General features: G+C 43.1%; 17 non-coding genes and 5 pseudogenes across 17 annotated transcripts; all 22 read left to right on the top strand.

The window, feature by feature from the left end:
• The first annotated feature begins 3,597 nt into the window (after positions 1-3,597).
• On the top strand, positions 3,598-3,672 carry LOC142835355 (small nucleolar RNA SNORD113/SNORD114 family). The gene has a single exon (XR_012907801.1). It is a non-coding gene; the product is annotated as a small nucleolar RNA SNORD113/SNORD114 family (small nucleolar RNA).
• A 7,525-nt stretch (positions 3,673-11,197) lies between these two features.
• LOC142835393 (small nucleolar RNA SNORD113/SNORD114 family) lies at positions 11,198-11,272 on the top strand. The gene has a single exon (XR_012907826.1). It is a non-coding gene; the product is annotated as a small nucleolar RNA SNORD113/SNORD114 family (small nucleolar RNA).
• Positions 11,273-11,999: 727 nt separating this feature from the next.
• Positions 12,000-12,073, top strand: LOC142835349 (small nucleolar RNA SNORD113/SNORD114 family). Its single transcript, XR_012907794.1, has one exon. It is a non-coding gene; the product is annotated as a small nucleolar RNA SNORD113/SNORD114 family (small nucleolar RNA).
• Positions 12,074-12,664: 591 nt separating this feature from the next.
• Positions 12,665-12,739, top strand: LOC142835370 (small nucleolar RNA SNORD113/SNORD114 family). The gene has a single exon (XR_012907815.1). It is a non-coding gene; the product is annotated as a small nucleolar RNA SNORD113/SNORD114 family (small nucleolar RNA).
• Positions 12,740-13,464: 725 nt separating this feature from the next.
• Positions 13,465-13,541, top strand: LOC142835388 (small nucleolar RNA SNORD113/SNORD114 family; annotated as a pseudogene).
• A 625-nt stretch (positions 13,542-14,166) lies between these two features.
• On the top strand, positions 14,167-14,241 carry LOC142835376 (small nucleolar RNA SNORD113/SNORD114 family). The gene has a single exon (XR_012907820.1). It is a non-coding gene; the product is annotated as a small nucleolar RNA SNORD113/SNORD114 family (small nucleolar RNA).
• Positions 14,242-14,918: 677 nt separating this feature from the next.
• LOC142835354 (small nucleolar RNA SNORD113/SNORD114 family) lies at positions 14,919-14,993 on the top strand. The gene has a single exon (XR_012907799.1). It is a non-coding gene; the product is annotated as a small nucleolar RNA SNORD113/SNORD114 family (small nucleolar RNA).
• Positions 14,994-15,613: 620 nt separating this feature from the next.
• LOC142835390 (small nucleolar RNA SNORD113/SNORD114 family) lies at positions 15,614-15,688 on the top strand. Its single transcript, XR_012907824.1, has one exon. It is a non-coding gene; the product is annotated as a small nucleolar RNA SNORD113/SNORD114 family (small nucleolar RNA).
• A 666-nt stretch (positions 15,689-16,354) lies between these two features.
• On the top strand, positions 16,355-16,428 carry LOC142835356 (small nucleolar RNA SNORD113/SNORD114 family). The gene has a single exon (XR_012907802.1). It is a non-coding gene; the product is annotated as a small nucleolar RNA SNORD113/SNORD114 family (small nucleolar RNA).
• Positions 16,429-17,053: 625 nt separating this feature from the next.
• Positions 17,054-17,128, top strand: LOC142835401 (small nucleolar RNA SNORD113/SNORD114 family). The gene has a single exon (XR_012907833.1). It is a non-coding gene; the product is annotated as a small nucleolar RNA SNORD113/SNORD114 family (small nucleolar RNA).
• Positions 17,129-17,864: 736 nt separating this feature from the next.
• LOC142835346 (small nucleolar RNA SNORD113/SNORD114 family) lies at positions 17,865-17,939 on the top strand. Its single transcript, XR_012907791.1, has one exon. It is a non-coding gene; the product is annotated as a small nucleolar RNA SNORD113/SNORD114 family (small nucleolar RNA).
• A 610-nt stretch (positions 17,940-18,549) lies between these two features.
• LOC142835369 (small nucleolar RNA SNORD113/SNORD114 family) lies at positions 18,550-18,624 on the top strand. Its single transcript, XR_012907814.1, has one exon. It is a non-coding gene; the product is annotated as a small nucleolar RNA SNORD113/SNORD114 family (small nucleolar RNA).
• Positions 18,625-19,352: 728 nt separating this feature from the next.
• On the top strand, positions 19,353-19,429 carry LOC142835375 (small nucleolar RNA SNORD113/SNORD114 family; annotated as a pseudogene).
• A 614-nt stretch (positions 19,430-20,043) lies between these two features.
• LOC142835362 (small nucleolar RNA SNORD113/SNORD114 family) lies at positions 20,044-20,118 on the top strand. Its single transcript, XR_012907807.1, has one exon. It is a non-coding gene; the product is annotated as a small nucleolar RNA SNORD113/SNORD114 family (small nucleolar RNA).
• Positions 20,119-20,798: 680 nt separating this feature from the next.
• Positions 20,799-20,875, top strand: LOC142835386 (small nucleolar RNA SNORD113/SNORD114 family; annotated as a pseudogene).
• A 625-nt stretch (positions 20,876-21,500) lies between these two features.
• On the top strand, positions 21,501-21,575 carry LOC142835387 (small nucleolar RNA SNORD113/SNORD114 family). The gene has a single exon (XR_012907822.1). It is a non-coding gene; the product is annotated as a small nucleolar RNA SNORD113/SNORD114 family (small nucleolar RNA).
• Positions 21,576-22,299: 724 nt separating this feature from the next.
• Positions 22,300-22,376, top strand: LOC142835384 (small nucleolar RNA SNORD113/SNORD114 family; annotated as a pseudogene).
• Positions 22,377-23,001: 625 nt separating this feature from the next.
• LOC142835365 (small nucleolar RNA SNORD113/SNORD114 family) lies at positions 23,002-23,076 on the top strand. The gene has a single exon (XR_012907810.1). It is a non-coding gene; the product is annotated as a small nucleolar RNA SNORD113/SNORD114 family (small nucleolar RNA).
• An 851-nt stretch (positions 23,077-23,927) lies between these two features.
• On the top strand, positions 23,928-24,001 carry LOC142835395 (small nucleolar RNA SNORD113/SNORD114 family). Its single transcript, XR_012907827.1, has one exon. It is a non-coding gene; the product is annotated as a small nucleolar RNA SNORD113/SNORD114 family (small nucleolar RNA).
• A 579-nt stretch (positions 24,002-24,580) lies between these two features.
• Positions 24,581-24,655, top strand: LOC142835368 (small nucleolar RNA SNORD113/SNORD114 family). Its single transcript, XR_012907813.1, has one exon. It is a non-coding gene; the product is annotated as a small nucleolar RNA SNORD113/SNORD114 family (small nucleolar RNA).
• A 722-nt stretch (positions 24,656-25,377) lies between these two features.
• On the top strand, positions 25,378-25,454 carry LOC142835383 (small nucleolar RNA SNORD113/SNORD114 family; annotated as a pseudogene).
• A 625-nt stretch (positions 25,455-26,079) lies between these two features.
• LOC142835396 (small nucleolar RNA SNORD113/SNORD114 family) lies at positions 26,080-26,154 on the top strand. The gene has a single exon (XR_012907828.1). It is a non-coding gene; the product is annotated as a small nucleolar RNA SNORD113/SNORD114 family (small nucleolar RNA).
• The last annotated feature ends 110 nt before the right edge of the window (positions 26,155-26,264 follow it).

The following is a 26,264-nucleotide window of genomic DNA, read 5'->3' as shown; positions in this document are numbered from 1 at the left end:
ACTTACCTCTGAGTCCTACTACAATTGGAATGAAGTGCTACTACACTTGGCCTCTCTTAATATTTTTTTTAGCATCATTGCATGTGCGCTTCAGAATAAATACACTGAGCTAACTAAAGCATGTTTATAAAATCCTGGTGCTAAGAGCACAGAGATGACAATCAGCAATAGGGAAATTTTTTTCCCCTATTAGTAGCTTTTTTTAAAAAAAATTCACCAAATTGTTCAAGAAATCCATTTACATAGTCAGAAAATTCAGCCAGAGGCTGCTAAGGGATCAATCCAATATCTGTTCTTCTGTGGACTTTACAGTAGTGTGCTTGGTTCCTGAATGACTGGCCTTGTGAGTGAGATGACGCCGTATGGACAATTTTAATGGATACTGCAATAAATTGATTATATTGGAAGGCAGGTATTTATTATTAACTAATTAGAAATTTAACAGATAAATGTAGTAAGGGGAAAGGAAAAGTTGAAATCCTGACCCAAGACCATGACCGCATGGACTCATCATGGGTACTGACTGATTCATTGGAGAACCTCTGCTATAGTGCAGAGATGGGGATCTGCTATGTTTGCTTTGCTGGGACTATTCCTGTGGGGACATCAGCTGTCCCAAGAAAAGGCCACGTTCTTTGGAGTTTTGATTGTTATTACCAAAATAGAAAGAGTGGCCCCAGTGTGAATTGATGACTTCTTGCCTTGGTTTGGGGGGTGGGGAATCATTAACAAGTGTTTATAGGGCAACTAATGATGGCCAACTGAATAGTAATCACACAAATAGCAACTTCACAAAAATTTTTATTCATAATGAAAATATGGAAACGGTCATGGATTAATGTAATGAACATGTCAGTGTTAGAGTGCTTCCATCTATAGATTAGTAATAATAACACCCTTTGTACGTGCTTGAATATCATAGGATTTCTATTTATACTAATTGATCAATATGAAAAGTAGAACTGAGTATAGAAAAGAAGTCTCGATCCTGGATCATCGATGACCAATGGTACCTTCTGACTCATAGGCAATGGACTCTGTGTCCAGCTTCGTGGTCAATTTTCTATTTGAAATCATTCTATCAGTAAGTATTTGTTTTCAGTTTACGTCTTCATTTATTTCCATCCTGTTTGTTTGAAAAGCATTGATGTCTGGCTAGAAATAACTTGTACTTTCACGTCCTCTTTGGCTAGAGATGAGGTAGACAGTATAATTAATAGATAATAGTTCGCATCTGGGTCAAGGAAAGGAGCATAAAGAGCCTGCAAATAATGACTTCCTAAATAGCCAACCAAGGAAAGAATGGTAAGCAAAACTAAAATAGATTACCCCATCTTTTTAATGAGCTATTTTGCTTTGATATCCTGAGCCTGGATGCTCGGAGCTGGGGCCCACGTCCTTCCATGGGCTTGAGCTCCATGGTTACATGCCTGTGTCAGAAGCTCGAAATGAGGCATAATAATATGCTGTGACTCTTCTGACTTTTCAAAAGAATCGCAGTTCACTAGAGACGCTGAAATGTGCCTTTGGTAGACTGGATTTCTCTATTATGCTGAACCCTTTGTGCATGACCCACCTAGCTTAGTTTATTGTGTCCTTCTGAATGCTCTGGAAGCAATTATATAGAAGCATCTTGGTGACTGTTCAAGAGTCTATTTTTACTATATTTATATTTTTTAAGTCTGTGAATTAATCAACAAACTACCATGAAATAGAGAAAGAGAACCAATATGGTTGTTACCTAAGGTCACTTTCCTATTCATCCCGCATCAAAGCCATCTAACAGTGACTCAGCATCCCTTAACTCTCCCTTACCTCTTCTGCCTCCCTATACCCTCCCCTGTCTCTGTTAACTACCATTCAACTCCCAACTGCCCTGATGTCAGTTTCCAACATGAATGGGTTCGTGTACTACTTGCCCTTCTGGGCCTGAATTATTTCTCTTTACATTAATGTCTTTGACTCCATTCACAATGTCAATGTTTTAAAATTAATTTGTATCCCAATAGAATCTGACAAGTTCTTAATAGCTAAGTAACTTTCTTCAGTGGTTGGATTCACACTCATGCACATTTAGCATTAGTTTTACACATCATATGTATATGAAAAAAAGGCCATAAAGTTGAGAGACACAGGGATCATCCTAAAGGGAGTAGGATGTTGGATATGAACAAAATGTATTCTATGTATACATAAAATTCTCATAGAATATGCAATACAAATACACACACATTAACCTAAAGAGTCATAATACTGCAGAAAACTGAAAAGAAAAAAAAAACCTTATCAGAGAGAGGACAGACAGTGTGCTTTAAAATATGCAGTGGTTTTTGGTTCCCTTTGAAAGACAGTCAGGTCAGATGCGCCACACATCATATTCTGAGTTTATGAATCATGTTTATTGATTTACTTTAATTAATCACTTAGGATAAAAATAGAAGTGTTATAAGTAAAAAGGCAAACATGAACCAGTGATGGTGGCTTTGTCCAATGACCCTTGTAGGGTGAATAAAACACGTGCAGACTCTGGAGTTAAATGAAAAAGAAATACAGTTCATTGTATCATCAGAAGGTGTCTTCAAGTCAGACTTGGTGAAATTCAAAGCAGGCCTTTGTGTCAAAATTAGATGAATGAGAATATCAATCACTCAATTAATGAAATACTGTTTAACTATGAAAATACATGACTTGGAACATTATAATATGTTAAGAAAACAGTAAGATCCTGATTTAGATGTCTGATTCTCTTACTCGTCCTTCCTTGGCTCAAGATGGTTCAGACTATATGGTGAAGCCACTGTTCTCAATATATGGGAAAAATTAAAATTCTCTTTTCTTAAGAGTAAAACAAAGACAAAAACCTCACACTGTTAAGTAAATGATCGTACAAATGACTCTAAAGAGCTGGTTCTTATTCTATGGGTTGCAACCTTTTTACAGGGGTCGCATATCAGATATTTATAATTCCTAACAGTAGCAAAATCATGGCTATAAAGTAGCAATGCAAATAATTTTTTGGCTGGGGTCATTACAATATGAAAAGCTGTATTAAAGGGTGACAGCTTCCGGAAGGCTGAGAACCACCACACTAAGCCAAAGATTAAAGTAAAGGGCCAATGGGGAGAAAGTCTCAATTATTGTTATCTTAGATTTTTTTTTAATCATATGTTCTTTTCCCGGCTCTTCCCTATGGTCCTGTGTGAGCTGATGGGATTATTCGTGGTAACGTTCCCCATAGTCCATCTCTCTCAGGATCCTGGAGAAAAATGTAAGTAATATTTATAATTCCTATTTGGGGTTGGGTGCTTGATTTAGTCGGGAATCTACTGTATTTTTAGGATTTTACAGTGTAGTCATTTAAGACCAACTGAACCCATTTTACATTTTAGATTCTAATGAATAATTGTACTGCTTAGCATATGTATGAAGAGCTAAGGATAACTAACTGAAGGTGTGTATGTACCCAAGCATCAGTCTGGATTACAATAGCTTTGTTCGTTTGGATTTTTCCAGTCATAGGCTTTTTAGGAATAGTATTAGTGACTTAATAGAGGCACATACTATAGAAATATAAGGGAAGGGATATTGGGCCTTCCCTGGACCAGTGATGACAGCTATCAGCGAACGAGTTGCAGAGGATGAATGGCATGTGTCTAGAACTCTGAGGTCTAACACAATGGATGAAGTGATAAGCAGGGCTGGAGGAGAAGATTGTTAATTTTTCATCTTCTGTTCTGTTACGTACTTTTCAGGATAGATGCCCTATAGAGGATGGATTCTTATGTGACTCCCCTCTTTGTTGCTCATATCCCTACTATTCATTGTGAGCAGTAGTTAATGTTCTTTTTTTGCTGTATTTTAGGAAAGCATATTTTAATCTAAAAAAACCGTCAAAGGTATCAAAAGAGATCATCTATAATATAAGGTTATTAGAAGTATTTAGGGATTATTCCTTACAGTAAGAAATGAAGGCAATAACCAAAACAGTCTAGGGGTTAACAGGTTCAATCTGTAGATGAATTTAGGGACATTAATTCATATTTGTCTTGCATTGTGTAGTTTATATATTTCTCTTGGTTCATCAAACAATACACAAAAATAGTAAGTGTTAGAGAAAGGAGAACCATTCAGCATCTAATGCTACCTCATTCGACAGCAACCACTATCACTGTTTTATGTCTGACTTTTTATTATTATAAAAACATCAAAGAAGATTGAATAAACAAGTATACAGATGAACAGAGATGAAGAAATTACAAATGTGTACATTTATGCAATCAGGATATAGGTATTAGATATTTTTTTTTCTATTGAGGTCTCCCTATATGGGAGTGCTGGAATTTTATTCATTTGGCACAATTTCAGCAGAAATTGATCAATTGTATTATAATCCTGCACTAAAATGATGTTGACAAGAAATCTTCAACCATTACAATATGTCAATTATAAATTTGAAGTTCTTTAAGGAGAAAATAAATACATTTGCAGTGAGCACGTAGAAGGTTATGCTAAAGAATGGTAGAAACATGAGTCACTGGAGAGACCATGTCCAGCTCTTTGCTCTGCTTTGTACTCCCCAGATGGAGGTGCTGAACAAAAACCGCCCTTCTCTGTCGCTCCCTGCTGTGCTGTGTGCCTGCAAAGTGAGTAGCAGCCACCAGGCTTATTTTCCTTGCTTAACTGATTAAAAGTAGCCATGGTGTTATGTTAATTGTTTTCTTTAGAAGAAGTAGACAATGAGGTAACTATGCCCTGATGGTTTTAACAGTAGTTGGGGGAGGGGGATAGAAGAAAAATGAAGCAACTCGATGCTGTCTTTGTTTTCTCTTATTTTGTCTGAAACCAAACAGATTGTTATGATCAAAGTGACATTCTGATACATGCTTACCTAGTGTAATTTTTCAGGAAGGTTAAGCATATCCATACCCCCCACAATAATTTCCTTATTATCCTGAAATTCTGCTGTCTTCTTTTCTACTCCTTTGAGATATTAAGAAACTATGAACAAGACTTTCTCTGCAGTATATAACAGCCCAGGGTTTCCGAAGGTCATTGAACTATAACAGCAACTTTTCTCCATTCTCTTCTCCTACTAACCCATCTGGTAACCATCACTACACTCTCAGCTCCCAGTAGATGAACTCTTTCACGTCCCACAAGAACGAGACCATATTGTATTTGTCTTTCTGTGCTTAGCCTATCTTCTTCAGTGTGATCATCTCCAGTGCCATGCATATCACTAAAAATTACAGCATGCCATTCTACCTGATGGCTGAAAGTACTGAACATGAAACTTATATCCAGGGTAAATAAGGAGCCTAAAACTCAATAGCAAAAGAATAGCAAACAGTAAATGATTTTTAATAGACAGAAGTATGTATGTCTCAGTCAAGCAGTCTATGAAAGAATGCCCCTCATGATCAACCACCAGAGGAATGCAAATCAGAACCACAGCAAGACCCCCTCACTCCAGTAAGGAAGCTGTTATCAAGAAAGTTTAGCAATGATAAGTAAAGGGGTAAATAGAGGGTTTCCTGTACACACTGTTGATGGGAATGTGAATTTAGTAGAAAATCACAGAAAACAGCATGGAGATTCATAAAAAACAACAACAAACCCATAGAATTGCCTTATAGTCCAACCACCTTGTGTGTCTGGATGAAAAGGAAATAACGCATCTGTGCCAGAGACGCCTGCGCTCCCATAGTCCCTGTGCTGCTGTCTTTGGGTGCCGATAGGGGATAGATTTGAGTAGCCATTAGCTCATGAGGGGATAAAGGAATGTGACAGATAGCATGGGACACCGCTCATCCAAATAAAACTTAGCTGGAGCTTAATGAGAGATTGATGTCGGCTGCTGTCGTTCCTGATTGATCGCTGCCACGCTGAGGCCAATTAACAAAAGATAAAATCTCAAGTGGCTAGGATTCCACAGACAGATGTTAAGCTGTCCAACGTCATGTTCACTTTTGTGGATCAGGCTATTTTATTGATTTACTATAATTATTAGCTTAGAATAAAATAAATTCAAGTAAAAGATAGGTTAAAGTATGAAGCAAAGATGAGAGCGGGTGTTGAGAGAGCCTCACACAGTACATGAAACACATCTGGACTCTAGTAGCTAACAAAAATGGACGATCGTCTTTTTCTTGGTAGAAGATATCCTCTAGTGGTTCTCATCCTGTGGGTCATACATCCTTTGGGGATTGAATGACCCTATCATAGGGACTACATGTCTGATATGCCTGTGAGATGCCTTCGCAAAGTAGTTCTCACCCTGTAGGTTGCAAGCCCCTTTGGGAGTGCATATCAGATATGGTGTATATCAGACATTTACATTATGATTCATAACAGTAGCAAAATTACAGTTCTAAGGTAACAATGAAAATAATTTCATGGTTGGGAGACACCGCAACATGAGGAACTGAATCAAAGCGTTGCAGCGTTAGGAAGTTTGAGAACCACTCATGTGGACATAGTTAGAAAGTTTTAAGGAGCCGAAGGCTGGCGCCTATGTTGGTAATTGTTGCTTATGACATTAGAATTAAGCAATGGAACCATAATTCCATCAATTACTGATGTATTAGTCAAATATAAACCTGCAGTGTGTTAGAGACACTTGGATATGTTGTTGTGAAAACAGTGAGGCGCAGTGGGCAGTGAGTGTACCTCCTACACTTCCATCCTCAGTTACCATAGGCACTAGATCGTCAGGCCTTGTTTATCGTCTGGATGTGGGGCTGTGTTAAATTTGTTTCTACATCTTTTGTTTAGGTAAAAGCTTACATCATTAATTTAAATGAGTGAATGAGTCAATTCTGACAGCAAAGCTAAAAACCAAAGGTCTGTGAAGAGAATGTCCCCAGCTTTTTGTTTTTTATGTTTTTCTGCACGCTCTGTGTTCTTCCCGATGGAATCATCTGAGCTGGGGCTAGGATTGTCCATGGCTGGCGTTCAGTTGTGCTTTCTCACTGGAATCCGGACATCAGGGTGAGGAATAGGTATAGATCTTGCTTTGTTTTTCATGGACAGCTTACTCTCTGTTTTAAAAATATGCGGAGATAGAAGGTCCAGCGCACTCATTTGGGGCCTAGGATGAATATTTTAACTGAGTAACTGATGTACCGAAAAGCTGACCTTAGATAACCAAAGTCTGTGGGTATTATATCCCAGATAGCATAGTCTTCATATATGGGCTTCAAGACGTATCACTGGTGGATTAATGGATTACTAAGCAAACATTGTAGATAAGAATAAAGAGAAATTGGCTTGTCCCTCCACCAGTGACCGTAACTGCCAGTACATGCGTTTCAGATGATGAATGGTATGTGTCTGAAGCTCTGAGGTCCCACAGAAATGATAAATGCAAGGAAGTACCTGTGGAAGAGAAAGTCACTTTTTATCCCTTGTTCCTTTCTGTGTTCCCAGGAGTTGCTACTCCCAGGGAGATGTCTGCATATTCCACAGTCCCTGTTCTTTAGTCATATTGCTAGCTTAGATCTTGGGACAAGGGTAAGCGGTGGTTACGTTTTTTCATTGTGTAGATGACATCGAAGGTTATGCTTTCTATCAATGGACAATGTAAAATCTAACCATGTATATGTAATACCTACAGTCCATATGTAGTAGCATAGCGAGTCACACAGATACAGAAAACAGATTCATTATCAGAGCAAATACACTGACATTAGAAAGCTCTTTGCAAGACAAGTGACTTAGTGATTAAATTGGTAGACAAAGTAGAAGCCATAGAGTGAAACAGGTCCAATCCTGGATGGATGATGATTTTGAGCTCCCTTCTTTAAAGTCTTCCTCCTATCATGTGGCCACTGGTCTCTCATGGATTTGACTGCCATACCAGCTTATGGGCACAGAGCTGGCCTTCTCCCTCTCTGCCTCCAGCAGCTGCTGAAGTTTACAGCTTGTCTTGAGGGGTTTTGTGGTTATTTTTTTCTCTGATAAAATCATCCTGGCTCTTCCATCCTTAATTTGACTGATTAACCATCAAAGGGGACCTCAGTTTCCCCGGTGTCACCTCATAACATCACCTCCAACTGGACACCAAGTGTTCAAACACATGAACCTAGGGCAGTGTTTCCCATGGAAACCATAGCAGAGTGATCATGTTCTAGATGTGTGGCATTTTGGTAGTTTCTTAAAGGAACAACAAAAATCTATTTTAAAGTGTCAGTGAATGGTGGCCTAAATGACTTTTTAAATATAAGGTGTACTAAAGAGGCAAAGGATAGGATATCTAAGTGTGCTCTGTTCCCGGTGGTTCCCTTCCACGAAACCACCGGGTATTTTTAAACTTAGGTGGTCTGTGTTATATTGCCACTAGAAGCTGGGAAAGTGACGTTGTGCGTGTTGGGGGGTAATCTTAGTTCTTGTCTAAGTTTGCATGGACTATGTGGGAGACCCCACTACATGTTTAAAGGGCAGAACGTTTCTCTCTACCTTCTTTTGTTACTAGTGTAATCGAGCTTCCAGATGAACCTTACCTGAGTAGTGCATACACAAAATACGAAAACAATGTTAAGATTTATATTAACACAGGCATTATTCTAGGTCTGTATCACAGCTATACTCGGGGTGGCAGCATTTGAATCTAGATCTTTTAGAAAAGATTTAGGGAAACTAGTGTGTTAATGATGATTATAGTTCCCATACACCTGTCGCGTTGTATTTAGCACACACAAGTCAAACTTAGGCAGCAAATAACAAACTAATCTACAGTAATATGTGTGCTTCTTACATGCTGGACTCAAATTTTAAAAAAAAAGTTTTGGATAAAACAAAACAGTTAGCTACACTGTTGTTATTATTATGCACCATATGCACGGGTATAATTTGCATTCGAAAACCTATAAATTTAAAGTTAAATAGTAATTGATACAAAGCTCAAAAACTTTATGTTTATCTAGTAAAAAACAATCAGATAAACAGGAATCAGTAGAGTGGGCTCTAAGTGGCCTGATGGATGACAACTGTCAGCATCTGCATGTCAAATGACAGGCCTAGGTGTCTGGTGATCAGAGATGCCACACACAGAAAAGTGAATAATCAAAGTTAGGAAAGGATGTTTCCCATTTCTGCCTCTCTTCCTCTATCAGTTGCGCTCCCTAGAGTGGGCATTCCTATGGGGATCACACCATCTTCCATGGTCACCAGCTGACCAGTTGCCTGTGTTAGAGCATAGAGCCAATGTGAGTGCTATCTGGTTGTACTGACATGATTTAGGTGGTCTGTGAAGGCTGTTTACTGCCCTGTTTAGCAGTGAGGGGTATGGGGCAGTGAGATGCCTCAGCACCAAAGCCTGATGTCCTTAGCTGGATACTTAGAACACTAAACATCTCCTACTGTTTCCACGGCTCTCATTCCCAACACAGATAAATAAGTATATAAACAATTATGTGAAATATGATTTCATTAGGTCAATTGTGATTGATGAAACAAATTAAATTGTCATGAATTAGAACATTGAATTGGATATGCCTGTAAGACCAATGCTCATCACAGAACGAAAATTAGTCTGAGCTGTTTCTTTGCACAGGAGGAGGTTCTATCCTCTTTCAGTGTTCGGGAAGGATAATGGAGATTTCCATTGTAATTAATGAATAAAGTATTAAATAAACAGTCAACATTAAATTAGTTGGTAGGAGTCCAGGATGATACTCATGAATCAGTCTCAGAGGTCCATCTGGCGGCAGGTGTGCGCTCCATGGTCACCTATTTCATGTTTTAATTTAATTCATTATATCTTGAATATCAGTCAAACAATAAAAATAGAAAAGCATAGAAAAAGAGGAAAGAGGGAAGATTACTCTAATTATAAACATAAGGAACAAGACAAAAACACACTACAGTATACCAACATATTTCAAAAAGAAGCAAGGGTCATGTGAATCATTATTTTGTGTAAAGATGGGATAGCGAAAATTATAGATAATGTCCGTCTTCTTGCTTAGTTGGAAGTAGGTCATTTTGTAAAAGATAATATAAATAATTTGCAAATAATGATATAATGCGTAAATAGTTCAATGTAAGAAAACATCAAAGAGCAATGGAGGAGTGCATTAATGTGGTCTAAACACCCTAAGAAATGCTTTCAAATGACTCCCAAGCTTCTCCATGCACAGTCGCCTGGAGGGACAGTGCTGGACACAGCTGAGGGTAGACAAGAGCAGCAGGCTTCTCCTGGTGGAGCTTACCATCAGTGTAGTGTCATGGAATTACAGGTTTCCTATCACGTCACGCTTACTATGATACTGGCAAACTATCTGCAACATAGAAAAGATGACATCTCTGTTGCATAAAGTCTCTATAGTTTGGAGGGTAATTGACTAGCCTTTTAATATTTTGGTACTATATGAGTTTATCATAGAAATAATCAATAATTCAAGGCAGACGTGAAGGAGAAGGGACCGTCTATGAAAGTATTGATATATTTTGCTGGCATTTGAATGATGATTGATGAATAAAGGAGAGATAGAAATAAAAGCCCAGAGAATATGGCAGCATACAGTGTCAAGCGACAGAGGCAGCTATGCAGAAAACCAACACTTGTTAATCTTCGGCTCATGCACTTGACATGACTTAAAGTTAACTAGACAGATATACAAAATTGAATTAACTGAATGGAAGGAGGTAGCTAAAATGATATTACCAAAGTACATAAAGAGTAGAAAACTGGAAAAACAGATTATCCACAGGAGCTGGGTAGTGAAGAAAGTGATTAGCCATGAATTTACCTCAGTCTCAGTTTAAGGAAATTCTGGTCTACAGGACAGGCAAAAGAAAACAAATTAAAATAAGAATGGGGAGGGGATTTGAGAAGGGAAGTTTCAATATTTAAATTGGATTCTATAACTTCTACTAAACAGATATGCTAAAATGGCAGACAGACTACAAGTCTGTTAAGATTTCAAGAAAAGAGAGACATCAGTCCAGAGCACATAGTAGCTGACAACTACAGCATTGATCCTCTTGCAGACCATAAGAAGAGGTAAGGAAAGTCCACTTAAAAGCTTCATGGTGAGGAAGGGCACAGAAAATAGCAGTGAATTCACGGCGGGCTATAAGGGCAGGTGGTTAGGTTTCCCAGTGCAGAGTAGGTTCCTCTAGTGTGGACTCCCGAGCTGCCACACTGAGTAGTGAGTGAGCCAATCCCGATGGCTCTGGACAGAGCAGCCAACCAGGGACCAATGATGAGATCTGGTGGCGTCTGAGTGTGTCTCAATGACTGCCATGTGAACAGATATCTGAGGTAAGGCACAAAGCAGTCTACGATGGCCTGACTTTCCTTTTACCAAAGTTATTATTCTGGGAGGAAAGAGCAGGACAAGAACTGGAATCAGTACCTAGGTAGTTGACCAAGGGAATATGATGGATGCTGGGCAAGATTAGAAGAAAGTCCTTGGGAAAGTAGAAATTCCTGAGTGGAGAAAATCATGGGCATATGTCTTCACAGGCATTGTGAAAGGTGCAGGATATGAGGTGCTGTCTTGATGCAGGACAGGACACTTTACTTGGAAGAGTACCAGTAATTTTCTCTAGGAAATGTCCAGAAATCAGTGCTTCCTGTGAAAAGACCAAAGAGATGCAGCCTAGGAGAACAAGAGGGCATTGACTAATGACCAACATAATCATCATGGTCTCTCCTTCCTCTGCTCTGTATCCTTCAGGAAGGCTGACCCAACTGATGGTACCAGAGTGCTGAGATCGAGACCACACTCAAACCACTGTGGTACTGTAAGAGCCTAGAGACCTGAAGAAGGAGAAGAAACCGTCTGAGGATCATTGAGTCAAGATTAGAGGTAAGAGCAGTTGCATTAATGAGTTTTATAATTCTAGACTCCAGAAAGTAATGACTAAGACAGGTTTTGATGGGAACCCGTTGAGAAAAACCAAGAGAAATGTATTCAATTCTGTCATCACTGTGTTCCACAGAGCACCCATGAAATCCAGCTGCAGGAGGTCAGGAAGAGAGGGGCCCATCCACGACCAATGATGAGATCTGGTGGCGTTTGAGTGGTACTCGATGAATGCCAAGTTCCAGAAATCTGAGGTCAATCCCGATGCGTGCTTTAATGTACTAAGCTGTGGATGGCGGCCCATAGGCACATGCCTGTTCCTTGTGTACCGTAGATTGTGGGCTGCATAGCAGTGCGAAAATGCTACTTAGAATCAAGAGTCGTGCAGCCTGTTGTCTGCTTGTATTTTTGTCAGCCTGAGGTTGAACATCTACTTTAATATGCAGGATGATGAGCCCATACTTTAGAGAGAAAGTTTGGTTAGAACTCCCCTTAAAGGTAGACATTGTGGGTCTCCGGAAGAGAAAGTCTCAATATTTCTATTCCCTTTTCTCTCTTGTTCCCTCCAGAGATGAAGTGATGGTGGAAGTTATCCATTTTCATGATTTCCTGGGATATCATGGTGTTAGTACCTATTCCATGATGGCTGACAGTATTGATCTTCCTTTTGGCCCCTATTGACAGGTAGGAACGGTCACATCAAGCCTTATGTAAGGCAGGACACTGAATATAGCAGTGCGGGCTTTAAGGGCAAGTAGTGAGGTCTCCCAGTGCAGAGTAGGTTCCTCTAGTTTTGCCTACCGAGCTGCCACACTGAGCTATCATGAGACTCCAGACAGAGCAGCCAAACAGGGACCGATGATGAGATCTGGTGGCATCTGAGTGTTTCTCGATGACAGCCATGTGAACAGATATCTGAGGTCAGGCACAGATCAGTCTACCATGACCCAACTTTGATTCTACCCAAGATAGTGGTCTGGGATGAATGAACGGGACCAGTCCTGGAATCAGTTCCCAGGTAGTTGACCAAGAGAACATGGCTGAGTGTTAGGCAAGATTACAACAAAGTACCTGGGAAAGGGAAATTTCCTGATTGGAGAAAATCATGGCCATGTGTCTCCACAGGCCTTGTGAAAGCTGAAGGATATGAGGTGCTGTCTTGATGCAGGACAGGACACTCTACTTGGAAGAGTACCTGGCATTTTGTCTTGGAAATGACCAGAAATCATTGATCCCTGTGAAGAGACCTCAGACATGCTGCCTAGGAAAACAAGAGGGCATTGACTAATGACCAACATTCTCATCATGGTCTCTCCATCCTCTGCTTTGAACCTTTCAGAAAGGCTGACCCGACTGACGTTACCAGCATGCTGACATCGAGACCCCACTCAAACCACTGTGGTACTGTGAGAGCCTAGAGCCCTGAAGAATGAGAAGAAACCGTCTGAGGATCATTGAGTCAAGATTAGAGGTAAGTGCATTAATGAGTTTTATAATTCTAGAGTCCAGAAAGTAATGAGAAAGACAGGTTTTGATGGGAACCCGTTGAGAAAAACCAAGAGAAATGTATTCAATTCTGTGATCACTGTGTTCTACAGAGCACCCATGAAATCCAGCCCTGCAGGAGCCTAGGGAGAGAGGGGGCACATCCACGACCGATGATGAGATCTGGTGGCGTTGGAGTGATACTCTCGATGAACGCCAAATATCCAGAATTCTGAGGTCATATGCAATGCCTGCATAAATGTGCTGTGGATGGAGGCCTATAGGCACATGCCTTCCCATTGGCACTGTGAATTATGAGCTGGATAGCAGTGCGAAAATACTGCTTAGACTCAAGGGTCATGCAGCCTGTCGTCTGCCTTGTATTTTTGTTGGCCTCTGGTTGACCATCTATTTTAATATTCGCAATGAAAAGGCCAGTTCCTTAGAGAGAAAGATGTATGCTATAGCCCTTGATAGGTAGACAGTGTGGATCTACGTGAAAAGAAAGTCTCAATATTTCTATTTCCTTCTCTGCATTGTCCCATCCAGAATGGCAACCAAAGTGGTGACAGAACTTGTGCATGATGGTGATATCCCGGTATGCCATGGTGTCAGTAAAGAAGCCCCTGGTGACAGACAGCAGCTTCATTAATCCTCTCGTTGACACCTGGTGACAGGTAGGAACCCTCACTGCAAAAGCCTTATGGCAGGCAGGACACGGAAAATGGCAGTGAACTCACTGTGGGCTTTTAGAGCATATGGTGAGGTCTTCCAGTGCAGAGTAGGTTCCTTTAGTGTGGACTCCCGAGCTGCCACACTGAGCAGTGAGTGAGCCAATCCCGATGGCTCCAGACAGAGCGGCCAACCAGGGACCGATGATGAGATCTGGTGGCGTCTGAGTGTTTCTCTATGACAGCCATGTGAACAGATATCTGAGGTCATTCACAGAGCAATCTTTCTTTGACCACCTATGGAGTCCCTTAGTTATTGTTCAAGAGGAAAGAGCAGGGCTAATTTGGAATCAGGTCTAAGTACCTTAGCCCAGGGATATGGCGGGAGGCTAGGCTGGTTTGCAAGAAAACAAGTAGGACATTATGGGTTCCTGAGTGGAGAAAATCTCTTTCAGGAGTTCCCACAGGCCTCGTGCAACAAAGCAGTGGTACGAGGTGCTGTCCCAATACAGGTAGCGTGCTTTACTTAGAAAAGTGCCAGCCATTTTTTTGTGATAATGGCAAGAAATTTGTTTCTCTTTGAAGAAACTAAAGAGGTGCACCTTAGGTATAGAAGAAAACATTGAATAATTGCCAACACTCTCATGAGGATTTCTCAATCCTTTGTTCTCTACCCTTCAGAATGACCAACAATTCTGAGGTGTCATTTAATGAAGTGGGAAACCATTCAAACCATGTAGGTCTCTGTGTGAGCCCAGAGCTTTGAAGACTTAGAGGATACCATCTGACCTCCATTTGGGACCAGATTTGAGGTGTGTGCATTGACCTTATGTGATTTTACTTTAACAGAGTTCAGAAAGTAATGTATCTCATTATGTGATCACTGCATTCAATCGAGCACCTAGGAGATCCAGCCCTGCAGGAGTTCAGGGAGAGAGGGGGCCCATCCACGACCGATGATGAGATCTGGTGGCGTTTGTGTGATACTCGATGAACGCCTACTATCCAGAAATCTGAGGTCAATCCCGATGCTCTCATTAACATGCTAAGCTGTGGATGGAAGCCCATAATCACATGCCTGTTCCTTGTGGACCTGTGGATTGTGGGCTGGATGGTTATTTGCAAATATTACTTAGAATCAAGAGCCATGCCGCCTGTGGTCTGCCTTGTATTTTTATCAGCCTTACGTGGACTTTATTATTCCCAATCATAAGCCCAATTCCTTAGAGAGAAAGCTTGTATGCCACCCCCCTTGAAAGGGGTTGCAATTATGAATCTCTGAGAAGAGAAAGTCTAAATATTTCTATTCCCTTTTGCCTTGTCCATTCCAGAGAGGCAACCGAAGTGATAGGAGAAGTTGGCCATGATGGTGATATCCCAGGATGCCATGGTGTCATTTCACAGCCCACCGTGGATGACAAAAACTGATTGATCCTCCTGTTGGCACCTGATGACAGGTAGGACCGGTTACATCAAAACCTTTTGGCAGGCAGGGTACGGAAAATAGTGAACTCACTGCGGGCTTTTAGGGTATGTGGTGAGGTCTTCCAGTGCAGAGTAGGTTCTTCTAGTGTGGACTCCTGAGCTGCCACACTGAGCAGTGAGTGAGCCTTTCCCGATGGCTCCTGACAGAGCAGCCAAATAGGGACCGATGATGAGATCTGGTGGCGTCTGAGTGTTTCTCTATGACAGCCATATGAACCGATATCTGAGGTCAGGCACAGACCAATTTCTCTTTGACTGCTTTTGGTGCTTCCTGAGTTCTTTGTCAGAGAAGAGAGCAGGCTAGCCTGGAAATAGGTCCAAGCCCATTATCCAAGGGGATATGGCTGGCAGCTAGGCTTGTTTGCAAGAAAATGGTTGGGGCATTATGGGTTCCTGAGTGGAGAAAATCTCATCCGAGATTCTCCGTAGCCTTGTGGAAGGAAGGAGTGATATGAAGTGCTGTCCAATGCAGGACAGCAAGCTTTACATGGACAAGTGCCAGTCACTTCTTCTTGGAAATGGCAAGAAATTAGTGCCCCCATGAATAGACCAAAGAGCTGCAACATAGGTAAAAAAGAAGACACTGAATAATGGCCAACATTCTCATCATGGTCTCTCAATCCTTTGCTCTGTAGCCTTTAGACAGGCCAACATGTCTGATGGTGCCAGCATGCTGAGATGGGAACCCATTCAAACCACTGTTGTCCTGTGGTAGCCCGGAGCACTGAAGACTGAGAGGCGAGCATCTTACCTTCATTTGGGACCAGATTATAGGTGTGTGCATTGACCTTCGATATTTTTCCACTAACAGAGTCCAAAAAGTAATGTATCCCATTATGTAATCACTGTGTTATAAGAAATCCAGCCCTGCAGTAGATCAGGGAGAGAGGGGGCCCATCCACGACTGATGATGAGATCTGGTGGCATTGGAGTGATACTCGATGAATGCCAAGTTCCGGAAATCTGAGGTCAATCCTGATGCGTGCTTTAATGTACTAAGCTGTGGATGGTGGTCCATAGGCACATGCCCGTTCCTTGTGTACCGTAGATTATGGGCTGCATAGCAGTGCGAAAATGCTACTTAGAATCAAGAGTCGTGCAGCTGTGGTCTGCCTTGTATTTTTGTCAGCCTGAGGTTGAACATCTACTTTAATATTCTCAGTATAACCCCATTTCCTTAGAGAGAAAGCTTGTATGCAAGTCACCTTGAGAGGTAGACAGTGTGAGGCTTCGTGAAGAGGAAGTCTCCATATTTCTATTCCCTTCTCTACCTTGTCCCCTCCAGAGAAGTAACTGACATGATGGCAGAAGTTGGCCATGATCATGTTTTCCTGAGAAGCCATGGTATCAGTAAAGAGTGCATGGTAGTGGACAACAACAGTATTGATCCTCCTGTTGGCACCTGATGACAGGTAGGATTGGTCATGTTAAGAGCCTTATGCCAAGCAGGGCGCAGAAAATAGCATTGAGCTCACCGCAGACTTTAAACGCAAGTGGTGAGGTCTCAGAAGAGTAGGTTCCTCTAGTGTGGCCTCTAGAGCTGCCACACTGAGCAGTGAGTGAGCCAATCCCGATGGCTCCAGACAGAGCAGCCAACCAGGGACCAACGAAGAGATCTGGTGGCGTCTGAGTGTTTCTCGGTGACAGCCATGTGAACAGATATCTGAGTTCAGGCAGAGAGCAATCTACCTTGGCCCAACTTTCCTTTAATGTAGTTACTGGTCTGGGAGGAAAGAGCAAGACCAGAAGTAGAATCAGGTCTAAGGTAGTTGACCGAGGGAACATTGGATGGGTGCTGGGCAAGAGTAGAACAACGTCCCTGGGAAATTGGAGTTTCCAGAGTGGAGAAACCTTGGTCATGTGTCTCCACAGGCCTTGTGAAAGGTGCAGGAGATCAGGTGCTGTCTTGATGTAGGACATAACACTTTACTTGGAAGAATACCAGTCATTTTCTCTTGGAAATGGCCAGAAATTAGTGTTCTCTGTTAAGAGACCTAAGAGATGCAGCCTAGGAAAACAAGAGGGTATTGCATAATAGCCAACATTCTCATCATGGTCTCTCCATCCTTTGCTTTATACTTTTTAGTAAGGCTGACCCGACTGATGGTACCAGCATGCTGAGATCGAGACCCCACTCAAACCACTGTGGTACTGTGAGAGCCTAGAGCCCTGAAGAATGAGAAGAAACCGTCTGAGGATCATTGAGTCAAGATTAGAGGTAAGTGCAGTTGCAGTACTGAGTTTATAATTCTACATTCCAAAACGTAATAACTATGACAGGCTTTGATGGGAACCTGTTGAGAAAAACCAAGAGAAATGTATTCAATTCTGTGATCACTGTGTTCTACAGAGCACCCATGTAATCAAGCCCTGTAGGAGGTAGAAGGTCATGGAGAGAGGGGGCCCATCCACGACCGATGATGAGATCTGGTGGCATTTGAGTGATACTCGATGAATGCCAAGTATCCAGAAATCTGAGGTCAATCCCAATGCCTGCTTTAAGGGCTAAGCTGTGGATAGCGGCCCATAGGCACATGCCCATTCGTTGTGGACAGTGGATTTTGGGATGGATAGCTATGTGAAAATACTACGTAGAATCAAGAATCATGCAGCATGTGGTCTGCCTTGTATTTTTGTCAGCCTGAGGTTGACCATCTACTTTAATATGCAGAATGATGAGCCCAGTACCTTAGAGAGAAAGCTTGTATGCAACTCCGATTAAAAGGTAGACATTGTGAGTCTACAGGAAGAGAAAGTCTCAATATTTCTATTTTCTTCTCTACCTGTCCCGTCCAGAGAGGCATCCGACGTGATAGCAGAAGTTGGCCATGATGGTGACTTCCTTGGATGCCATGATGTCAGTACAGACCCAGTGGTGGCTGACAGAAACATTATTGATCCTCCTGTTGGCACCTGATGACAGGTAGGAACATTAATATTAAGAGTCTATAGCAGGAAGGAGCTCACTACTGGCTGTAAGAACAGTCGGTGAGGTCTCCCAATGCAGAGTAGGTTCCTCTAGTGTGGCCTCCAGAGCTGCGACACTGAGCAGTCTGTGATCCAATCCTGATGGATCCAGACTGAGTGGCTAACCAGGGACCGATGATGAGATCTGGTGGCGTCTGAGTGTTTCTCGATGACAGCCATGTGAACAGATATCTGAGGTCAGGCACAGAGCATTCTACCTTGCCCAACTTTGTTACTACCCAAGATACTGGTCTGGGACGAAGAACGGGACCAGTCCTGGAATCAGTTCCTAGGTAGTTGACCAAGAGAACATGGCTGGGTGTTAGGCAAGATTACAACAAAGTCCCTGGGAAAGTGAAATTTCCTGATTGGAGAAAATCATGGCCATGTGTCTCCACAGGCCTTGTGAAAGATGCAGGATATGAGGTGCTGTCTTGATGCAGGACAGGATACTCTACTTCAAAGGGTACCAGTCATTTCCACTTGGAAATGACCAGAAATCAGTGTTTTCAGTGAAGATACCAAGGAGATGCTGCCTCAAAAGAAGAGGGCATTGAGTAATAGCCAACATTCTCATCATGGTCTCTCCATACTCTGCTTTTCATCTTTCAGAAAGGCTGACCTGACTGATGGTTCCAGCGTGCTGAGATTGAGACCCCACTCAAACCACTGTGGTACTGCGAGAGCCTAGAGTCCTGAAGAATGAGAAGAAACCGTCTGAGGATCATTGAGTCAAGATTAGAGGTAAGTGCTGTTGCATTAATGAGTTTTATAATTCTAGATTCCAGAAAGTAGTGACTAAGACAGGTTTTGATGGGAACCTGTTAGGAAAAACAACACAGAAATGAATCTAATTTTGTGATCACTGTGTTCCTCAGTACACCTATAAAATCCAGCCCTGTAGGAGGTCAGGGAGAGATGGGGCCCATCCACGACCGATGATGAGATCTGGTGGCGTTGGAGTGATACTCTCGATGAACGCCAAGTATCCAGAAATCTGAGGTCAATCCCGATTCCCGCATTAACATGCTAAGCTGTGGATGGAGGCCTGTTGGCACATACCCGTCCCTTGTGGACAATGGATTGTAGGCTGGACAGCTAGGCGAAAATACTACTTACAATGCAGAGTTTTGTAGCCTGCAGTCTGCCTTGTATTTTTGTCAGTCTGAGGTTGACAATCTACTTTAATATGCAGAATGATGAGCCCAGTACCTTAGAGAGAAAGCTTGTATGCAACTCCCCTTGAAAGATAGGCATTGTAGGTCTCCAAGAAGACAAAGTCTCAATGTTTCTATTCCCTTCTCTACCTTCTCCCGAAATGATAGCAGAAGTTGGCCATGTTTGTGATTATTGGGATGCCATGATGTCAGTTCAGACCCAATGGTGGCTCACAGCAACAGCATTGATACTCCTATTGGCACCTGATAACAGGTAGGAACGGTAACGTTAAGAGCCTTATGGCAGGCATGGTATGGGGAATAGCAGTGAACTCACTGCAGGCTTTAAGGGGAGATGTAGAGGCCTCACAGTGCAGAGTAGGTTCCTCTATTGTGGCCTCTAGAGCTGCCACACTAAGCAGTGTGTGAGCCAATCCCGATGGCTCCAGACAGAGCGGCCAACCAGGGACCAATGATGAGATCTGGTGGCGTCTGAGTGTTGCTCGATGACAGCCATGTGAACAGATATCTGAGGTCAGGCACAGACCAATCTCTCTTTGACTGCTTTTGGTGCTCCCTCAGTTCTTTGTCAGAGAAGAGAGAAGGGCTAGCCTGGAATTCGCTCCAAGCTCATTGGCCAAGGGGATATGGCAGGATGCTAGGCTGCTTGCAAGAAAATGGTTGGGGCATTATGGGTTCCTGAGTGGAGAAAATCTCTTTGGAGAGTCTCCACAGGCCTCGTGCAATGAAGTAGTGATATGAGGTGCTGTTGCAATTCAGAATAGCAAGCTTTACTTGGAAAAATGCCAGCGATTTTTGTCTAGGCAATGACAAGAAATTAGTGTCCCTGTAAAGAAACCAGAGAGGTGCAGCCTAGGTAAAAAAGAAGATATTGAATAATGGCCAACATTCTCATCATAGTCTCTATCCTTTGTTCTCTCCCCTTCAGACAGGCCAACATGTCGGATGATGACAACATGATGAGCTGGGAAACGATTCAAACTACAGTGGTCCCTATGAAAGTCCAGAGACCTGAAGACGAAGAGGCAACCATCTGACCTTCATTTAGGACCAGATTTGGAATGTATGTGTATTGAATTTAAGTGATTTGACATTAACAGAGTCTAGAAAGTAATATAGCCTATTATGTGATCACTGTGTTCTACAGAGCACCCATGAAATCCAGCCCTGTAGGAGGTCAGGGAAGAGGGGGCCCATCCACGACCGATGATGAGATCTGGTGGCGTTGGAGTGATACTCTCGATGAACGCCAAGTATCCAGAATTCTGAGGTCATTTGCAATGCCTGCATAAACGTGCTGTGGATGGAGGCCTATAGGCACATGCCTTCCCATTGGAACTGTGAATTGTGGGCTGGATAGCAGTGCGAAAATACTGCTTAGACTCAAGGGTCATGCAGCCTGTGGTCTGCCTTGTATTTTTGTTGGCCTATGGTTGACCATCTATTTTAATATTCGCAATGAAAAGGCCAGTTCCTTAGAGAGAAAGATGTATGCTATAGCCCTTGAAAGGCAGACAGTGTGGATCAACGGGAAGAGAAAGTCTCAATATTTCTATTTCCTTCTCTGCATTGTCCCATCCAGAATGGCAACCAAAGTGGTGACAGAACTTGTGCATGATGGTGATATCCCGGTATGCAATGGTGTCAGTAAAGAAGCCCCTGGTGACAGACAGCAGCTTCATTAATCCTCTCGTTGGCACCTGATGACAGGTAGGAACTGTCACATCAAAAGCCTTATGGCAGGCAGGACAGAGAAAATGGCAGTGAACTCACTGTGGGCTTTTAGAGCATATGGTGAGGTCTTCCAGTGCAGAGTAGGTTCCTCTAGTGTGGACTCCCGAGCTGCCACACTGAGCAGTGAGTGAGCCAATCCCGATGGCTCCAGACAGAGCAGCCAACCAGGGACCAAAGATGAGATCTGGTGGCGTCTGAGTGTTTCTCAATGACAGCCATGTGAACAGATATCTGAGGTCAGGCACAGATCAGTCTACCTTGCCCAAATTTGTTACTACGCAATTTACTGGTCTAGGACGAATGAAAGGGGCCAGTCTTGGAATCGGTTCCTAAGTAATTGACCAAGTGAACATGGCTGGGTGTTAGGCAAGATTACAACAAAGTCCCTGGGAAAGGGAAATGTCCTGAGTGGAGAAAATCATGGCCATGTGTCTCCACAGGCCTTGTGAAAGGTGAAGGATATGAGGTGCTGTCTTGATGCAGGACAGGACACTCTACTTGGAAGAGTACCTGGCATTTTGCATTGGAAATGGCCAGAAATCATTGATCCCTGTGAAGAGACCTCAGACATGCTGCCTAGGAAAACAAGAGGGCATTGACTAATGACCAACATTCTCATCATGGTCTCTCCTTCCTCTGCTTTGAACCCTTCAGAAAGGCTGACCCAACTGATGGTACCAGCATGCTGAGATCGAGACCCCACTCAAACCACTGCAGTACTGTGAGAGCCTAGAGTCCTGAAGAATGAGAAGAAACCGTCTGAGGATCATTGAGTCAAGATTAGAGGTAAGTGCATTAATGGGTTTTATAATTCTAGAGTCCAAAAGTAATGACTAAGACTGGTTTTTGATGGGAACCCGTCGAGAAAAACCAAGAGAAATGTATTCAATTCTGTGATCACTGTGTTCTACAGAGCACCCATGAAATCCAGCCCTGCAGGAGGTCAGGGAAGGAGGGGGCCCATCCACGACCGATGATGAGATCTGGTGGCGTTGGAGTGATACTCTCGATGAACGCCAAGTATCCAGAATTCTGAGGTCATTTGCATTGCCTGCATAAACGTGCTGTGGATGGAGGCCTATAGGCACATGCCTTCCCATTGGAACTGTGAATTGTGGGCTGGATAGCAGTGCGAAAATACTGCTTAGACTCAAGGGTCATGCAGCCAGTGGTCTGCCTTGTATTTTTGTTGGCCCATGGTTGACCATCTATTTTAATATTCGCAATGAAAAGGCCAGTTCCTTAGAGAGAAAGATGTATGCTATAGCCCTTGAAAGGCAGACAGTGTGGATCAACGGGAAGAGAAAGTCTCAATATTTCTATTTCCTTCTCTGCATTGTCCCATCCAGAATGGCAACCAAAGTGGTGACAGAACTTGTGCATGATGGTGATATCCCGGTATGCCATGGTGTCAGTAAAGAAGCCCCTGGTGACAGACAGCAGCTTCATTAATCCTCTCGTTGACACCTGGTGACAGGTAGGAACTGTCACATCAGAAGCCTTATGGCAGGCAGGACAGAGAAAATGGCAGTGAACTCACTGTGGGCTTTTAGAGCATATGGTGAGGTCTTCCAGTGCAGAGTGGGTTCCTCTAGTGTGGACTCCCGAGCTGCCACACTGAGCAGTGAGTGAGCCAATCCCGATGGCTCCAGACAGAGCAGCCAACCATGGACCGATGATGAGATCTGGTGGCGTCTGAGTGTTTCTCTATGACAGCCATATGAACAGATATCTGAGGTCATTCACAGAGCAATCTTTCTTTGACCGCCTATGGAGTCCCTTAGTTAATGTTCAAGAGGAAAGAGCAGGGCTAATTTGCAATCAGGTCTAAGTACCTTAGCCCAGGGATATGGCGGGAGGCTAGGCTGGTTTGCAAGAAACAAGTAGGACATTATGGGTTCCTGAGTGGAGAAAATCTCTTTCAGGAGTTCCCACAGGCCTCGTGCAACAAAGCAGTGGTACGAGGTGCTGTCCCAATGCAGGTAGCGCACTTTACTTAGAAAAGTGGCAGCCAGCTCGGCGGTGGTGGGACCCACCTTTAATCTCAGAACTGGGAGGCAGAGGCAGGCGGATCTCTGTGAGTTTGAGACCAGCCTTTTCTACAAGAGCTAGTTCCAGGACATGCTCCAAGGCCACAGAGAAACCCTGTCTCAAAAAACTAAAAAAAAAAAAAGAAAAGAAAAGAAAAGAAAAGTGCGATAATGGGAAGAAATTAGTTTCCCTGTGAAGAAACCAAAGAGGTGCACCTTAGGTATAGAAGAAAACAGTGAAATATTGCCAACAATCTCATGAGGATTTCTCGATCCTTTCTTCTCTACCCTTCAGAATGACCAACAATTCTGAGGTGCCAGCATAATGAGATGGGAAACCATTCAAACCATGTAGGTCTCTGTGTGAGCCCAGAGTTTTGAAGACTGAGAGGATACCATCTGACCTCCATTTCGGACCAGATTAGAGGTGGGTGCATTGACCTTAGGTGATTTTACATTAACAGAGTTGAGAAAGTAATGTATCCCATTATGTGATCACTTCATTCAACAGAGCACCCAGGAATTCCAGCCCTGCAGGAGTTCAGGGAGAGAGGGGGCCAATCCACGACCGATGATGAGATCTGGTGATGTTGGAGTGATACTCGATGAATGCCAAGTTCCAGAAATGTGAGGTCAATCCGATCGTGCTTTAATGTACTTAGCTGTGGATGGCGACCCATAGGCACATGCCCGTTCCTTGTGGACAGTGGATTGTGGGCTGCATAGCAGTGCAAAAATGCTACTTAGAATCAAGAGTCGTGCAGCTGTGGTCTGCCTTGTATTTTTGTCAGCCTGTCCACTTTAATATGCAGGATGATAAGCCCCATACTTTTCAGAGAAAGTTTGTATGCAACTCCCCTTGAAAGGTAGACATTGTGGGTCTCTGGAAGAGAAAGTCTTAATATTTCTATTCCCTTTTCTCTCTTGTTCCCTCCAGAGATGAAGCAATGGCGGATGTTGGCCATTTTTATGATTTCCTGGGATATCATGGTGTTAGTACCAATTCCATGAATCTTCCTTTTGGCCCCTGATGACAGATAGGAATGGTCACATCAAGAGCCTTATGTAAGGTAGGACACAGAATATAGCAGTGAACTCACTGGGGGCTTTAAGGGCAAGTAGTGAGGTCTCCCCAGTGCAGAGTAGGTTCCTCTAGGTTTGACACCTGAGCAGACACACTGAGCTATCATGATGGCTACAGACAGAACAGCCAAACAGGGACCAATGATGAGATCTGGTGGCATCTGAGTGTTTCTCGATGACAGTCATGTGAACAGATATCTGAGGTCAGGCACAGATCTCTCTACCTTGCCCAACTTTGTTACTACCCAATTTACTGGACCTGGACGAATGAATGGGACCAGTCTTGGAATCGGTTCCTAAGTACTTGACCAAGTGAACATGGCTGGGTGTTAGGCAAGATTACAACAAAGATCTTGGGAAAGGGAAATGTCCTGAGTGGAGAAAATCATGGCCATGTGTCTCCACAGGCCTTGTGAAAGGTACAGGATGGGGTACTGTCTTGATGCAGGACAGGACACTCTACTTGGAACAGTACCAGTCATTTTGTCTTGGAAATGGCCAAAAATCAGTGATCCCTGTGAAGAGACCTCAGACATGCTGCCTAGGAAAACAAGAGGGCATTGACTAATGACCAACATTCTCATCATGGTCTCTCCTTCCTCTGCTTTGAACCCTTCAGAGAGGCTGACCCGACTGATGGTACCAGCATGCTGAGATCGAGACCCCACTCAAACCACTGCAGTACTGTGAGAGCCTAGAGTCCTGAAGAATGTGAAGAAACCGTCTGAGGATCATTGAGTCAAGATTAGAGGTAAGTGCATTAATGAGTTTTATAATTCAAGAGTCCAAAAGTAATGACTAAGACTGGTTTTTGATGGGAACTCGTTGAGAAAAACCAAGAGAAATGTATTCAATTCTGTGATCACTGTGTTCTACAGAGCACCCATGAAATCCAGCCCTGTAGGAGGTCAGGGAAGGAGGGGGCCCATCCACGACCGATGATGAGATCTGGTGGCGTTGGAGTGATACTCTCGATGAACGCCAAGTATCCAGAATTCTGAGGTCATTTGCATTGCCTGCATAAACGTGCTGTGGATGGAGGCCTATAGGCACATGCCTTCCCATTGGCACTGTGAATTGTGGGCTGGATAGCACTGCGAAAATACTGCTTAGACTCAAGGGTCATGCAGCCTGTCGTCTGCCTTGTATTTTTGTTGGCCTATGGTTGACCATCTATTTTAATATTCGCAATGAAAAGGCCAGTTCCTTAGAGAGAAAGATGTATGCTATAGCCTTTGAAAGGTAGACAGTGTGGATCTACGTGAAAAGAAAGTCTCAATATTTCTATTTCCTTCTCTGCATTGTCCCATCCAGAATGGCAACCAAAGTGGTGACAGAACTTGTGCATGATGGTGATATCCCGGTATGCCATGGTGTCAGTAAAGAAGCCCCTGGTGACAGACAGCAGCTTCATTAATCCTCTCGTTGGCACCTGATGACAGGTAAGAACTGTCACATCAGAAGCCTTATGGCAGGCAGGACAGAGAAAATGGCAGTGAACTCACTGTGGGCTTTTAGAGCATATGGTGAGGTCTTCCAGTGCAGAGTAGGTTCCTCTAGTGTGGACTCCCGAGCTGCCACACTGAGCAGTGAGTGAGCCAATCCCGATGGCTCCAGACAGAGCAGCCAACCAGGGACCGATGATGAGATCTGGTGGCGTCTGAGTGTTTCTCTATGACAGCCATATGAACACATACCTGAGGTCATTCACAGAACAATCTTTCTTTGACCGCCTATGGAGTCCCTTAGTTATTGTTCAAGAGGAAAGAGCAGGGCTAATTTGCAATCTGGTCTTAGTACCTTAGCCCAGGGATATGG

Source organism: Microtus pennsylvanicus, chromosome 14 (genome assembly GCF_037038515.1).
Source record: "Microtus pennsylvanicus isolate mMicPen1 chromosome 14, mMicPen1.hap1, whole genome shotgun sequence".
Lineage (NCBI taxonomy): Eukaryota > Metazoa > Chordata > Mammalia > Rodentia > Cricetidae > Microtus > Microtus pennsylvanicus.
This window is presented reverse-complemented; position numbering and strand designations above follow the sequence as displayed.